The following is a 15,908-nucleotide window of genomic DNA, read 5'->3' on the forward strand; positions in this document are numbered from 1 at the left end:
GTCTAGCAAAAACTGAAAGTAAATGACTAAAAGACTGAAATGAACTCATGACTATTGTCCTCGGAAAATGAGGACTCACCACTGAATCTGCTGAACTAGAGATCGGGAATCAAATCTAAGCGTGATCTGGATGCTGAGAACCTGAACCTACATCATGAGAATATGTAGCGCATGTAGGCGTCAGTACTTGAAGGTACTGAACGTGTAGGATAGAGTAAAGTTGAAATAAAACATAACTGAACAAGCACAAAAGAAAGTATAATAATCTGAACATGATATACTAAATTTTGAGCTAACGGGATGCAATGACCAATTTATAACATGCTGAAACTAAATACTGAATATACTGATAAATGGTCAATGCAAGAGAGTCCGACTAAACTGTGGGAGCTACTAATAATCGATAATAAAACTAAATTATCTATATGTGGAGTCCGATGTATACGCCCCATGGAGGACCCCATATACCCTGCCAAAGGTATAAAGGCATGCTCGCATTATCACTAAGTTGATTGCCCATAGAGGGAACTTACAACCTACTTGGCTAATAGTTTTAGGACTAATTGGGTATGTTGAACCCTAGTCCAACACGGTATTATTCTACTCCCAATGAATTTTGTCATTAACTAGATTATGAGTTTATTTAAATACTGGATAGCTCAAAACTGAACATGCAAACTGAGAATGCAACAATTAATATGGTAATTATGCATTTATAATTGAGGCATATATATCTGAAGTAACTGAAATATCTGACCTATCATGTGTAGTCAAGAACTAAAGAAATACATAGATAGGGTTCCAAAATTCATGCAATAAACTGAGTAACAACATTACAATCTGATTTGGAACATATAACTAATAAATTCATGAAGTTCTATTGATTTTCTAAAAACACTAGGTCCAATCATGATATGGCAATAAAGAATCTGAATGAAAACTAAGGACCCAATTGGTCAAAAGAACCCACTAGTGAAATCTGACATACCCTGTGATGGAATTCACGGGAAACACTTACATTTTGGGGCTGGAACTGCTGGAACCTTGTTGCGTTCTTGAACTAGGGTTCGTGACCTTTTTCTCCTTTCTTGCTTCTAATTTTCTAAGTTTTGATTAATGATTTGACTTAGGTAAGTTTTAGTTATGTTTCTAGGCTTAAACTAACAAAAGTATGATGATTTAGGGTCAAAACAACATTTCTTAGGTTTAAACAAAGTGGGAAAAGACCAAAACACCCCTGACTAAAAGCTTTGAGAGTCACCGATGGAGTCAACTGACGAACCGTAAGTCGACTGACGAACCGTAAGTCGACTGACGTTCCGTACTGGTAAACCGTCGTTTGTGACTTAGAGTTGAAAGTCAGTTGGGGAATCGACGGATTTGACTGACGGACTGTAGTTTGACTGACGGTTCATACTGGCCGACCGTCGTTTGCGATTGAGAACTGGAAGTAAGCTGATCAATCAATGTAGTCAACTGATAGACCGTAAGTCTATTGACGGTCTGTACTAGTTGACCATAGTGTGTGGCTTGGAATTGAGATTCAGTTGTCCCATTGATGGAGTCGACTGAAGGACCTTACGTTGACTGACGGTCCGTAGTTGGCTCCGTCGCTGGCACCTGCAATTTCTGAAAATCTGCATTTTTTGTACTTTTTTGGATACGGGGTGTTACAACGTTGGTGTCACATTTGCTTCCCATGTCATTGTCATTGTCATTAGTTCATATTTGTATGTCTTCTACTACTGGTTCATAGTTCCAAATCTCAACAATTATTATGACCACCAAAACATCAATCCAAAATGAGTTGCTATTAACAAAAGAACAATCTCAAAAGAGTTATGATTATCAAAAGTACACAGTCTCTAAAGAGTTATGAACATCAAAGAAACAATCTCAATGATTAAAAAAATCTAAGTGAAGAAACATGTATAATTATGGGTGGCTGCCCAGGGGCAAAGCCTAGCATGGGTCGATCCCAATTGGTATAAAAGGGTGGTAGCTCAGGGGCGAAAGCCTAGCATGGGCCAATCCCAATTGGTATAAGAAGGTGGCAGCTCAGGGGCGAAAGCCTAGCATGGGACAATCCCGATTGGAATAAGAGGGTGGGAGCTCAGGGGCAAAATCCTAGCATGGGCCAATCCCAATTGGTATGGAAGGGTGGCATCTTAGGGGCGAAAGCCTAGCATGGGTCAATCCCAATTGGTATGGAAGGGTGGCAGCTCAGTGACGAAATCCTAGCATGGGCCGATCCCAATTTGTGGAATTATGAGATAGAATCCCAGGGGTTAAAATCCCTAGCATGGGTCATTCTCACCTACCACTGATCAGCTGGTCATTTCTATCATATGGCTTACAAAAATTATAACGCACAGAAAAATAAAGAAAAGAATGCAACATACACAATTCCACAAGTATAAGCAAAGGTAGTTTGTAATCCTTATCTATTGGTATTTGGTTTCACTTGGGCTCTCATGTCACATATGGTTGTATTAGGCCTTACATATTTAGTACATTCTTTCATACTGACGTCCCTTATTCGGTGAGCTCCAGTTTGATTCGAGGCTTTGCCGAGTCTTTGCTATGTGTATTTTCAAAGCATGGATTCTAATAGAGGTTTTATAGACACTGTAAAACTATCATCTGTATTCATAGCTTCACTTGTCACATGTATTGGTTAAGCTAGTCAACATGTCTTGTATATAAAGCTTTTCATTAGTAATCTGCATAATAGTTTACTTTCTCATCGTAGGTTACTTGTAAAGCATGTATTGATACAATACTTGTCCGCCTCACCTAGGGTTGCGGTGTGACATCTACATAGACATATTATTATATATATTGAGTATACATAGACCCTTCGTATAGGAAGATTAAATCGTCTTCTACTTTTATTGAACATAAGTATATAAAATATAACATAGTCTCAAATAGTGGTCTCATTTCATAAAAATCTATTGGGAGTATATCAAATTGTTCCTAGCCCATAGATTGATGAAACAACACCACATATAGGTCATACAACATTTAGTATCCAAATGAAAAGGAAAGAAACGTAAGAGTCTTACTACTAAAAACAACATCATGGCTTGGTAGTGGCATCGCCTTCGGAAAGTGAGGACCTACCCTACTTGGATGATTAAGAAATCCAAGACTTCTTCAATGTCGTCTCCAAAAGCCCTTCAACAACCGAAACCTAAAATGCTGGGGAAAAGGAAGAAATGGGGTTAGTACAACACTTGTACTAAGTATGAGACCATATGCACACATATCATGAAAACATTCTAAAAGGCACATTTCATTAAGTATGTAATTTACTTTGAAAACCTTTATGCACATTCAACAAGACTATACCAAATCGTTTAGGCATATTCATTATGTCATAGGCATGTGCATCACAAGACCAACAACATCAACACTAGTCAACTCAACACGCATATCATGTAATTGAATACAAAGTCAAGTACCTCTATCATCAAGTCATAAATAACCACAAGCGTGAATAAGAGTACATTTCATCATAAGCAAAGTAAGACAATTACCCATGAACACCTATCAAGTCAGTAAGTGCAATGACCAAGCACAACTCCATAACCTTACTCGATGTAATAACTCAACAAAAATCATGACCAACATCCCCCTTAACATAATATGATATTTAAGAGCACATAGCATCATACTTTCACAATATAGACCAATACATATTCATAAGTGACACCAATCAACATATAGTATCAACAATGTGCAAGTTCACCATATACATATCATGTACCATTATAAGCATATTCATAAATAAGAACATCCACCTAAGACTTCCCTTAAGGATAACTAGTGCGAAGTTGAGGTAGAGTGTCATACCCCTACCTAGACTAATCTAAACCCCTTAGGTTATCCTAGTTAGAGTTCATTCCTTAAATTCATTTTACCTTTTGGGAACATCTTGCCTTAACCGACATAGACCACATGAGCTAATGTGGAATTCGGTGTCATGAAACCCTACACCGAAAGAAGGTGGACTACTTGCCAAGGTAGTACAAAAACATGAACATAGCAACTACGTGGATCAACTAGCTGGTATTCAAGAACTAGGAGATATAGTTGGGATCCTATTTATGATACATGCATTATAGTCTCCAATCTCAAGAGTACTTTAGTGATCCTACGTAGTCTATGTGGGAAGGGACACTCCTCACTCTAATTCACTCGGTTGCTAAGATAGAGTACCTGTTTGAAATGGCTTTAATGTCTTTATTAATCATCATAGATTATTGTAGGTAATAGGGTCTCACCCTTGTATAATCATCATCATCATAGCTCAATAATATAATCCTTTCATTACAATTCATAGAGGTGAGGTTATCACATTAACATTTTCATATCATGATAAGGCACATTGGTAAATCATTCACCCATCCTTATAACATTTACATCTTAGCCAACACCTCTCAAACCATAGTCAAGACATTTTAATTCAACATTATACCACCCTACTATCAATACTATACAAGGCATACTCCAATACAATATCTTGACTTAATCACAATTAACCACAAATTGAAGTAAAGGATAGGGATCACAAGACTTACAAAGTCTCCTTCATAACCCATCATCAAGGTCATACCATCAACCCTTAACTCAGACCAATTAGGGGGTAAAATCATAATAATTCAATGATCAACATGATAACAAGGCTAAAATAATCACTACATCACAATTCAATACTAGTTCAAAGCTTAATACAAGATACATGGGTCAATTCACAACATACTTCATAAACTAGATCACTTTTGAAAAACTAGCATTAAAGGACTATAATTCACCCTAATTCATTCATGATTAGTATAACAACATCATCTAGTAGTAATTTAACCAATAACCAAGTCAATTCAAGCAATACAAAATAATTCATATCAAGATACCTAGGGTTAAGGGGTAAAGTTCATCTTCTACAAACAGACCATACCATCAAGATATATCATAATTAAGTTAGAATACATGTTAATATATTAATAATATCCAAAATAAATCATAAAAAAATCAATTCATAACATAATTTTTGAGATTGGATGAAACCCACTTGAAAACCAAGCTTTGGAAATCAATTTGATGGAACCCTTTGATGAAAGAGATCCCAAAGGTGAAATAGATCCCATACCTTTATAATTGATGAAGATTGATGGTGAAACTTGACTCTTTTCAACCCTTACACCCTACCCTAGAATGGTTTTCAATGGAGTTCTTCATTAGAGAGAGAAAGAAGAGAGAAGTTGGAGAGTTAGGGTTTGTGAGTTATGAGAGTTTAGATTAGTTTAGTTGGTTTGGGGTATTTTATGTGGTGTTAATGAACTTAATTAGGTTTCCCTTAACCCCTAACTAACTAACTAACCCCTTAATTAATTAATTGGAACTAATTTAAAATGTACAGAAAATCAGGCTCTCACAAATGAGACATCGACCAACGGTCCGTCGCAGAGTCGACGACCCCTGCCTCCTTCCGTGCTGCACATCTGTAGGTAAGTTCAGAGACTAGTCCAAATGTACCATTAGCCAAAATGTCTAAGTGTTGGTTGACGGATGGCATCGACGCCCCATTGATCCACACACGCCCCGTCGTTACCCTTCATGGGTGCACACGGCCCAGATAGTCTTTGACACAAAATGCAAGGGTCCTCCTCAGGGGCCCTTGTTTGGTCCTTGGGGATTCTTACCCAAAACATTTCGACTATGAATCAACTTAAACACATTTTAGACACTCTTCCACAAATTTTCATCATTTTTCGATTTATAAAAGTTAGTCAAATAGGCTAAGGCACGCTAGCACCTCATTAAACTAGTTTCCGAACGTCATGGACGTTTTGGTTTCTAGACATCCTAAATGACTTATATTAATCAAGATGGACCTTAAAAAGTGTCTACACCTTATGTCACTTACTTTATCTCTAGAACACGTCTTGGATTTTCGAAGTGTTACATTGAGCATCCTTCTTATTGTTTAACCTTGTGTTTATAGGAGATGACTTCTTGAAGGATCTCCGCAAGAAGGTTGGGAGAGGAAAAAGTGCATAAGGGAGTTCCCCAAGGTTATCAAGTCCCTTTTGTGAGTGAAGGTAATGAGGTTCTAGTTGTTCCCCCGAACATGACTAATGGGGAGATTAGAGAGGCTGTCTTGCACTAGCTCGAGTGATAACGACTCATGTGAAATGAGGTGTTTATCATAAGGTGAACGTTTTAGAGGGTACCATGACCTCTAGGTTGGGAGACTTTGTGAGGATGAATCCTCCTATCTTTCTTGGCTCTAAGGTGGGAGATGATCCCCAATAGTTTCTTGATGGTGTGTATAAGGTGTTGAGTGCTATAGGGGTGAATCCTATGGAGAAAGCGGAGTTGGATTCGTACCAATTGAGGGAGATTTCTCAAGTATGATACAATAAATATAAAGATAATAGGCCGGTAGAGTCGGGTCCTATAGAGTGGGAAGAGTCCAAAGAGCCTTTCTGAAGAAAGTACTTCCCATGTGAGAGGAGGGAGGTGAAGGTCGGAGAGTTCATTAACCTTAGGCAAAGTAATGTGGCTGTTGAAGAATCCATGCTTATTAGAAGCACAAGGATTATGAAGAGGAGTAAATCCTATGAGAAGAACCAAATTATGGTTAAGAAGAGGGCCCTAAATCAAGATGGGGTTAGTGCTTCTAAGGGCAAGCTTGAAAGAGGTGGTGGTTCTCGAATTATTAAGCCTACTTGTTCTACTTATCGGAAGAAGCATGTTGGGAAGTGTCTAGCCGGAACTTCTATGGTTGTGGTGAAGATGGCAAGAAGGTGAGAAACTGTATTGCTAATTCTGCTAAAGGAATGAAGGCCAAGCAAGTTCCTTCTTATGCTCCGGAAGAGGATGTTGGTAAGTTCTAATACTCTCTCTTAAGTGTTATGAGTTCCTTCTAAGTGCGTGAGTATGGTGAGTAGAGGAGTTGTGGTTGTTGTCTCTTCTCTTCTATTTTACTTAAGCTTGAGAGTTAGAAAGTCATAGTAGCATGTTGTGTTGTGTCTAGGTGTTTTGTAGAAATTGAATTTCATTGATTCCTTGCATTGTGCATTTTATGAAGATATAGTTATGCTTTTAAATGAGTTTATATGGTTTTATCTCTCATATTTTCATGCTTCCATCATCAATTGCTTAAGAGTTGCATTTTTGAAAAGTTGAGCATATGTACTGTTTTGGTGTTCACTGTGAAATTTTTGGAAATTTGACTAAATTGATCTTTTGTTGAAAATTGTTGTGATGTGTATATTATTGATGTATATAAGCATGATAATTAATGGAGAAGGATTTCCTCCTATTTGAAATGAAGAATGTGAGTCTTATTGCATGATGACTAGTAGATTTGTTTCTATGTTCATGTTGTCTTTTGAGTCTCTTAAGTTTGTGAAATTGTTGTTCTTCCTAAATATGTGTATTGTATATGTATGGTGGGTATATTTATGTGCTGCTAGTCTTGATTTTCTTTTCTCTTTATAGTGTCTAAAATAAAGCAAGTGTCATTCGAGGACTAATGTTGTCCAAGTGGGAATGAATGTAAAACCTCTAAAATGACTTAGGTGAAGCTAGAGCCTAAAGCTTCTGTCCTGAAGTTCTAAATTCCTAAAATGGTTTATAATTATTTTTATAGGGAGTGTCTAAAGTTTGGTAAAGTTTGGAAGTCTGAAGTTCATGACGTTCGAAAGGTTTGCCTTGAAACGTGCTTCTGTGCCTTAGTGTGTTTCGTGAAGTTTTACCTGTTCGTTTTGAATGAAATTGATGTGAGGGGTCCTCAACATGTGTACGAGTATAATTGGCTTGGAAATGTCTGGGAAAAATGTTCTTGTGCAAATTTTTATTTTGGCGCTACTTTTCATATATGTATGCAATGACCTCCGAGAGGTCAAGTACGCCGAGTCACACTCCGAGAGTGTCATATCTTTGAGGGTATACTCTAGGGGTGTGACACATGGACATAGCATACGATAATCGGCAAAATAAGGGTCAGGCGCACTTTGATACTGGTTTGACCTTGCGAATTGGCCGGCATGGCCGCGAGGGCCAACCGACTACATAGCCAATATGTCTTAAGGGATGTTCACGAGAAATTTTAGCATTTTGGATGTCAGAAATCCGGATCACAAAAAAAGATGAGGACTATAGCACATGCTAATCAGTAAAATGTTGGGCATGCGCGCTTTATGTTTGACCCAGTAAATGGGCCGACATGGCCATAAGGGCCAACCGACTGCATAGCCAATGTTTTACGGATGTTCAATAGAAATTTCAACATTTTGGACGTCAGAAATCCAGATTAGTAACAAAGATGGTGAGCTATAACCCACAAGAATTAGCAAAATGGGGGGTATGCGCGCTTTGGGGTTCGTTTGACCTAGCAAATTTGGCGGCATGGTCATGAGGGCTAATTGGCTGCATCTTAAAGGTCTTAACAGATGTCCATGAGATATTCCAGCATTTTGGACGTCAGAAATCCGAATCACCAACAAAGATGGTGAGATATAGCACACAATAATCAGCATAATTGGGGATATTCACTCTTCCGAGCTCCTTTGAGCTTGAAAATGGGTCCGCATGACTGGAAGGGCAAACCGGCTTTATAGCCAAGGTCTTAACAGATGTCCAGAATAATTTTTTGAATTTTTGATGTTAGAAACCAATATCACCAACAAAGATGGTGAGCTATAGCACACGATAATCGGCAAAATAGGGGCTATGCGCGCTTTGGGGCTTGTTTGACCTTGAAAATGGGCTGGCCTGACCGTGAGGGAAAAGCGACTGCATAACTAAGGTCTAAATGAATGTTCATGAGAAATTTCGGTATTTTGGATGTCAGAAATCTAAGTTACCAATCATGATGGTGAGCTATAGCACACAATAATCACCAAAATAGGGGTCATACGCGCTTTGGGACTCGTTTGACCTTATGAATTATCCATGTCCACGAAAGCCAGCCAGCAGCATATCCAAGGTATTAAGTGGACAAGAAATTTCAATATTTTGGACTTCGGATATACGGATCACTAACAAAGATGGTGAGCTATATCACAAGAAATTTCATGCGCGCTTCGAAGCTCGTTTGACCTTGAAAATTGGGCCGACATGGACGCGAATGCCAACTGGCTGCATATCAAGATCATAAGGGACGTTCACGAGAAATTTCGGCATTTTGGATTTTGAAAATCCAAATCACCAACAAAGATGGTGAGCTATAATTGGGAAAAGTGGGGGGTATGCTCACTTCGGTGCTTGTTTGACCTTGAAAATGGGATGACATGGCCGTGAGGGCCAACCGTCTGGATAGCCAAGGGCTTAACGGACGTACACGAGAAATTTTGGCATTTTGGACGTCGGAAATCCGGATTACAAACAAAGATTGTGAGCTATAATATAGCACACATTAACAGGAAAAAGAGGGGGGGTATGCACACTTGGGGACTCATTTGACCTTGAAAATGGGTTAGCATGTCTGCGAGGGAAAATTGGCTGCATAGACAAGGTCTTAACGGTCATCCACGAGACCTTTCAACATTTTGCACATCGGTAATCCGGATTCACAAGAAAGATGATGAGCTATAGCACACGATAATTAGAAAAATGGGGGTTATGCGCAATTCAGATTTGTATTTGAAAATTGGCCAGCATTGCCATGAGGGTTAACTGGCTGGATAGCCAAGTCTATACGGACGTCCATGAGAAAATTTGGCATTTTGGACATTGGAAATATGGATCACCAACATAATGGGAGCTATAGCACATGATAATCAGCAAAATTTAGGGTATGCACACTCAGCGCTCGTTTGACCTTAATAATAGGTCGGCATGGCCGCGAAGGCCAATCGACTGCATAGCAAATGTCTTAATGGATGTTCAGGAGAGCTTTCAACAATTTGGATGTTGGATATCTGGATCGCCAACAATGATAATGAGTTGTAGCACATGATACTCGAAAAAATAGGGGTTATGCACACTTCGGGGCTCGTTTAACGTTGAAAATTGGTCAGCGCTGCATTTTTGTTATTTTGGACGTCATAAATCAAGATCACCAACAAAGAAGGTGAGCTATGCACACGATAATCGGAAAAATGAGGGTTATGCGCACTTCGAGGATTGTTTGACCTTGAAAATTGGATGACATGGCCGTGAGGGCTAACCGTCTGCATAGCAAAGGTCTTAATGGACTTCCATAAGATATTTCGGCATTTTGGATTGGAAATCTAGAACACCAACAAAGATGGTAAGGTATAGCACACGATATTCAATGAAATGGGGGGTATGTGTGCTTTAGGGCTCGTTTGACCTTGAAAATTGGCTGGCATAGCCACAAGGGCCAACAGGCTGCATAGCCAAAGTCTTAATGGACGTCCATGATAAATTTCAGCATTTTGAACTATCACATCCGGGGAGCACCCCCTAGATGTAACCGGCGTCGTCGTCCTCTTTCTGGACCAAGAGACTCTTATCTTACATCATTACATTCATTGGTAAAATTTAGCAGAAATTTAGAACTTTTCATTTATTCTACATTGAGGTTTACATAGACCTCTACATACACATAGTATATACATCAAGTATAGATAGACCCTTCGTGTAGTAAGATTACTTAGTCTTCTACTTTTATTGCACATAGATATATGGAATATAACAGTCTTAAATAGTCATCTCATCTCATAACCATCTAACAAGAGTGTAATAATTTGGGCCTAGCCCATAAATCAATATAACAAGACCACATATAGGTCATATAATGTTTAGTACATAAATGACAAGGAAAGAACACAAGAGTCTTAATACTAAAACAACTTCATAAGCTTGATAGTGGCATTGCACTCGCAAAGTGAGGACCTACCTAACTTGGATGATTAAGAATTTCAAGTCTTCTTCAAAGTCGCCTCCAAAAGCCCTTCAATGTTTGAAACCTAAAATATTGGCAAAAAAGGAAGAAATTGGGTTAGTACACCACTTGTACTAAGTATGATACCATATGCACACATATCTTGAAATAATGCTAAAAAGGGACATTTCATAACGGTATGCAATTTACTTTGAAAAGCCTTCAAAATGACATAGTGTCATTTGCATGTAAGATCATCATATACATATAATTTACATTAATAAGCATATACATACATAAGAACGTCCTCCTAAGACTTCCCTCAACGCTAACTAGTGCAATGTTTAGCTAGAGTCCCATACCCCTACCTAGACTAAGCTAAACCCCTTAGCTCATCTTATTTAGAGTTCAATCCTTTAGTTCGTTTTACCTTTTGGGAACATCTTGCCTTAACCTACATAGACCACATGAGCTAATATGGAATCCGGTGACATGAAACCCTACACCGAAGGAAGCTGGTGTCATGAAACCCTACACTGAATAAGCTGGTCTACCGGCTACAGTAAAACCAAATATAAACATTATCTTCCTAGGTGGATCCACTACTATTCTTCCTATGGTGGCAACATAGTTCAATAACTAAGAGATAGGTACAACCTCTCTGCATGCCACTTGGAATTAGAAGCCTCCTCTCGTGGGAATACAGAAAGTGAGTATCCCTCTTAAGGGAGTCAACACCTCATGTGAAGCTATAGGGTGAATCTTTCTCTATGAAAAGTCAACACCTCCCATTTTTATGTTGATAGGGACCCTTTATGAAATTTCTTTAATACTTTTATTAATAATCATAACTTAATGTAGATAATAGGGTCTACGGTTGTATAAACATCATCATCATCGTAGCTAAATAAGAATTGCATGAGTATAATACTTCCATTACAATTCATACATGTGAGGTTAGCACATTTACATAGTAATATCATATTAAGGCACATTGGTAAATCATTACCATCCTTATAACATTTAAATCTTAGCCAACACCTCACAAACCATAGTCAATACATTTTTTAACATAATACCAACCCTCCTATCAATCCTTACACAAGTCATACTTCAATATAACATCATCACTTAACCACAAGTAACCATAATTGAAGTAAAGAGTTGGGATCACAAACTTACCAAGTCTCCTTCATAACTCATCATCAAGGTCTGACCATCAACCCTTAATTCAACCCAACAAGGGTACCATATCATCACATATAAATAACCAACATGATAACAAAGTCAATTGAGTCACTAAATCATAATCCATTACTAATTCATAGCTTAAGAAAAGTGGCTTAGGTCAATTCCATAATACACTTCATAACCTAGATCAATTACTCAAGAACTAGCATGATAGGACTCTAATTCATCTTAATCTATTCACAATTGATACAGTAAGATCATCTAGTAGTAAATCAACCAATAACCAATTCAATTGAACCAACATTACATAATTCATATAAAGATCATAACTTAGGTTAAGGGGAATAGGTCACTTTCTACAAATTAGACCAATCCATCAAGATGTAACATAATAGATTTACAATTCATGTTAATATGTTCAAAAATCCAAAAGAAATCATAAAAAATTAATTCATAACATCAATTCGTATTGGATGAAAATCCACTTGAAAACCCAACTTTTTAAATTAATTTGATGGAACCCTTTGAGGAAAGTGGTCTCAAAGATGAGAGGAATCTCATACCTTACTAATTGATGAAAATTGATGGAGAATTTCTACCCTTTTCATCCCTTGAATCCACCTCTAGCTTTGTCTTCAATGGAGTTTCTTAGAGAGAGAGAGAGAAAGAAGAGAGAAGGAAGAGAGTTTTGGGTTTGGGAATAATGAGAGCTTAGTTTATCTAATTAATTTAGGGGCTTTAAAGAGGTTGTTTACTAACTTAATTAGACCTTCACTAACCCCTAATTAACCTCCTAACTAAGCCAACTAATTAAATGAATTAATTCAAAGCGTGCAGCAAAACACAGACCTCACAGATGATACCACGATCGATGGATCACGTGTCAATCGAGGGGTACTGTGCACTTCCGTGCTGCACATCTGTCGATGAGTTCAGAGACTATGCAGAATGACCCTTCAAAGATTTTTTCTAAGTGACCATCGGCGGAGGCATCAATGCCCCATCGATTCACCAATGGCCCGTTTGTGGCATTCATTGATGACACTATCTCTTGACAACTTTTGGTCACTTTTTCAAGGGTCCTCCTCAAGGGCCCTTGGTTGGTTCTTGGGTAGTCGTGCGCAAACATTTCGACTATGAATTAACTCTAATATGTGTTTGACATCCTTCTACAAATTTTCATTATTTTCTGACTCCTAAATCAAACTAGTACCTCATTGAACTAGTTTGCGGACGTCATGGACATTATTTGACATTTTGGTTTCTAGACTTCCTAAATGACTTATATTCATTAAAATTGTAATGACCCGAAAGTACCCCCTAGAATAAAGGATCACCCATAGGTCAGAACAATTGCGTACTTGACCTTTGGGAGATCTTGTACAAGCCTTAGCTATCATTCATTACAAAAGAAATGAAAAGTAAAACATCTTTCATAAAAGGTAAGGATTTGATCTCATCTACACAAGCCAACATAAAGACACGATATAAGTATCTTAGGGACACGACCCTTTACATTAAATGAAAAAGACATAATCAGTCTTTAGAAAAGAAAATAAGAAATACAACTATACCTCTAATATATGAGGACATACTTAGTCTTGAGAGAATCTTTCCCAAGCTTGTCTTCTAGTTTTCAGACATGCCTCCAACCTATACTTATTAAGTATAGGAAAGTACAGGGTTAGTACAAAACAATGTACTCAGAATGACATATGCAAGAACATGCAAAAATGGATATTTTAGTAAACTAAGCTTTCATGCCAAATAAGTAAAACTTTCATAATTTAAGAGTTGTAATAGTATAAGAATCATCATAAATAGCACATAAAGCAGGACACTCAAAAACTTAGAAACAAAATACACTTTACAGTAATATTAGAAAATCTTACAGTGAACACAACGACAGATTACAGTGAATAACATTACAGTGAGCATTTTCTCCCAAGCATAGTGAACTCATTTTTTCGTGACTCATTTTTTCGTGAGGTTTCCCTTCTCCAATAGGACCTATAAGTTACACTAAGTGTAAGAGTAGCATCCATACTACTACTCCCACTTAGTGCTCCTTGAGGATTCCCTTAGATTAAGCACCCTACATTAGTCACTCCTAACATGCTTCTTAACATTAGACCTTAAGTTATCTAACTTCATTTACAACACATGATAGAACCCACCAAGACTCCCTTTTTGGAAGGTCTACTTAATATATAGTGCCCCATACGACCACCTAACCTAAGTAGTATGTTCTTTTATGAGACTTAGTTCATAAATTTCATATAAAACACACCAAGACTCCCCTTTCAGAAGGTCTACTTAGTGCAATGGATAGATAGCATCCCATGCCACAACCTACCCTAAGTAGTACATTCTTTTAGGAGACTTAGTTCTTCCATTCTTTTTGTAGGGAAATAACTTTAACCGATAAGACCATGAGAGCTAGACATAGAATCTCGATACTACCCTTATCGTATGAGGGCTCCCTACTACCTAGGGTGGGGTCTTTCTCTTAGCTTTTACATGGCTTTTCCAATAGCTACACCTATGCGGGGGCATAGTTAAGGGATAAGGACATTGCTACTAAGTAAATCACTCTCTACTAACAAGGAGTAGTCATCTCAAGAGGTACATTGGGTACAACATCTCTACTCACAATGTGCAACCCACCCCTTCTTCAAATCCTCTCGGTGCTAAGCATAACTTCCCCACGGTGTTTAAAAATTCAAAACTAAGGTCAAGGATAAATTTTAGACATCCCATCTCAACTCACAATGGGTATCCATCCTCCAACCTTCATTAGAAAGCTCTTGGGAGGTAGTGAGGTTGCTACTAAACACTTCATATCAACTCACAATGAGTGCTCACCCAAAACTCCTCTTTTTCATTCACATTCTTTAAAGTGTGAGTGTGCGTGTACATGTGAGCACATCATTCATATAAATCATCATTTTCATAACATTAAACTCTAGACATGCTTACACTTTCATTCATCATTTCTCACATACTAGGGTTATCAAGATATACACATACTTCATTTAGGCATAATCTAAATAAGACATACAATTCAAGCTTCATAAAGTACATCAACATGAATCTCATCATTTTCACTTCAATTCACACGTTAGGCCTTCAAAGCCACACTCAGAATACATACCAAATATATATCAAAATACATCAAGTAAATACCGCCCCCAAGAAGGTGGACCATACCACTCAAGAGCAATTTATAATAAGAATAATGCAATATAAGTAACTCACCATTTAAACAAGCTTTTACCGCCTATAACCGATTCCTCAATATTTCATTATAATGAGGCCCTTAGGGTTGAAGCTATACCATATTAACAACATAAAGAAACCAAAGCTCAAATACTACATAAACATGGTTCATTTAACCCGTTTCTTAAGCTAAAAGTTAAAAATGTGCATAAGCATGAGTTCATTAGGGGTTTAACATTATAATCATCAATTAATACTAGAAGCAACCTATTTGGATCATTAAACCACTTTTACATGAAGATCCATGCTTAGAATAAAAACTAGGAGAAGATAAAGTTTGAAAACCCTTTTTGAAATCTTTTAGAAATGACTCCTTGAATAGAAGGGGGTTCAAGGATGACTACCATACCTCAAGTAGAAGAAAACCCCTAATTTTTATGAAGAAACACATCGAAACCACCCCTCCTAGTCCACCTTGAGTTTTAGCTCCAATGATGACTTTGAGAGAGTTTGAATATTGATGTGAGGGGTAGTGTCTAGGTCTAGGATTTAAAACCAATTTAATATAACTTAAAACACTAAAAATATGGTCCTAGGGTCATAAAAGACTTGGGGTGAATTTAAAAAACACCTC

The sequence above is a fragment of the Solanum pennellii genome, chromosome 11 (genome assembly GCF_001406875.1).
Source record: "Solanum pennellii chromosome 11, SPENNV200".
NCBI classification, from domain to species: Eukaryota; Viridiplantae; Streptophyta; class Magnoliopsida; order Solanales; family Solanaceae; genus Solanum; species Solanum pennellii.